This window comes from Geospiza fortis, unplaced genomic scaffold (assembly GCF_000277835.1).
Source record: "Geospiza fortis unplaced genomic scaffold, GeoFor_1.0 scaffold391, whole genome shotgun sequence".
Taxonomy (NCBI): domain Eukaryota; kingdom Metazoa; phylum Chordata; class Aves; order Passeriformes; family Thraupidae; genus Geospiza; species Geospiza fortis.
Genome location: NW_005054472.1, coordinates 160,533 through 162,569, shown reverse-complemented (window position 1 = coordinate 162,569; position 2,037 = coordinate 160,533). Strand labels below are relative to the sequence as shown.

General features: G+C 47.9%; 1 protein-coding gene across 1 annotated transcript in view; it reads left to right on the top strand.

Moving 5' to 3' along the window:
• The window catches only part of SLC45A3 (solute carrier family 45 member 3), a 27,892-nt gene continuing 25,855 nt past the window's right edge, over positions 1-2,037 (top strand). The window contains 1 exon segment of the mRNA XM_031062888.1: positions 1-111. The gene's annotated coding sequence lies outside the window, so the exon portion shown is untranslated.

Here is a 2,037-nt window from a genome sequence, read left to right as displayed (position 1 = left end):
CCAAACTCCTCATTCCTGCAGGCACACCGCAAGGCTCGAAGGTTCCTGAGCGGGCAGAGAGTTTGGGCGGCGGGATGGACTGCCAGGAATCCTGAAGACTTGCGGGGACAGGTCAGTGAATCCTTAGAATCCGAGCAAAGGGAGTTTTCACTACCCCCCTGTAATGAAAAACTCATTTGCATTGCCCCCCTGTAATGAAAAACTCATTTACATTACTCCCCCTGTAATGAAAACTCATTTTCGTTCCCCCCGGTTCTGTTCGGGTTTGGTGCCTCCCCTCCAGCTCTGCTGCCCCACGCTGTCCCTAAATGCCATAATGGGGATCATTCCGGGGATTCCTGACTTTGACAGCGCTCGAGGTTTTGGTGGTGAAACGCTGGAGTTGTTTGTGATAAACTCCCCGGCTCGTTTGTCTTGCCACGGATGACAGCTTTAGGAGGAAGGGAGAAGCACGAAAATAAATTTATTCATTTCATGCTGGTGATGGCCAGACCTGGCAAGATGCTCGATTTCCATTGTTATGTTACAAACAAACATAAAATCGGGAGGGAAAAAGCTTTCCTGGTGCTCACCTGGAGCTGTTAGACTCACGAGCAGCACAGAGAACGTGGCCAGGCTCAAAATCCCAGTTTTGCCCTGTTCTGGTTCTAGGTGTGATTCAGGGGAGCAGCCTCGGTGTGTAACATGAGAATATCTCCAAATTTATAGAAATAGAACATGAGTAAGAACTTCAAAAGTACCCAAATGACCTGGGCACTGAAGTCATGCAGACACTCCTGAAAAACATGTACCAGCCTTGAAACCTTTTCTATTATTCACCCCGCCTGCAATTTTCTTATTTCTTTCTTTTCTTTTTTTTTTTTTTTTTTTTTTTTTTTTTTTTTTGTTTTGAAATATTTGATGCTGCCTGAAACTTTCTGGCATCATCCAGAACTGTTTCCCCTCGTGGGGAGTGGCACTGGAGCCAGATTGCCAACCCTGGGATTCCAGGCTGTGCCCAAAACTCTGAATTTTATTGCCACAGAAAAGTAAAACTCTGGATTTTATTGCCACAGAGCACATGGCCGATAGGACTTGGGAGTGAAAAAAAAAAAAATATTAGAAATTTGGTATGGATAACAAGAATCTCCAGAATTAACAGCAAATTAAATGAGAGCTTCACAGGGCATATAAATCCCCGGATTTTGGGATTTAGGGAGGGAATTCTCCTTGCTGTGGCTGCTGTGGGGATATTCCCAAAAATCCTGTGGTGATTCTGTGGGTGCTGTGTCCTCCTTTCCAGGTCCCAGTGAGCACCAGGAGGCTGCTGGAAGGGGCAGAACCAGCACCATCCCCTGTGAGCACTGGTGGAACCTCCACGTGCTCCAAACAAACCCCACCAGCACCAAAAATGAGCAAAATCCCGTTTTTATCGGCAGGTTTTTGGCCATGTCTGTGCTGGGAGAGGCTGGAATCACTGGGCTGATCCCTGGGCTAAAAAATACAACCCTGGGTCTACTTTGTCTTTGCCAGAGTCCCTAGGAAATGATGTTTAGCATAAACTCTTGGTAACCTTTTCCCCAAACTGTTTATTTCGCTGCAGCACTCAAGTGGCAGCGCTGGGGAGGGGAGGAGGGGTGAATTTGGCTTTTCCTCCCTGAGTTTCATCTCTTTTCTCTTCAGCCAAAGCCTCAGCACGGAGCTCAGGGTGATGGCTGGGCCCTTGTGCCTCTTGATGGAATTCGAGTTCAGACTCCTAAAAATAATTTTAAAAATCATTTTAATTCTGTGCCCAGGGCCTGTTTTCCTCCTGTGATTTACCCCTGCCCGGGTTCGGCAGAATTGCCGGTGTAAAACCTTGTCAGGGGCAGGGAGGGCAGAAGGGGTGGGTACGGAACCCAAAACGGGCTGGATTGCCTCTGTTTGGAAATAATTCCATCCGGTGATGGTGCCCTGTGGCTCCTGGGGTGGGCAGCCAGCCTAGCACAGCTCCTGGTGGGGAAAAACCCATCCCAAACTGCTAAAAACCCATCCCAAACTGCTAAAAACCCATCCCAA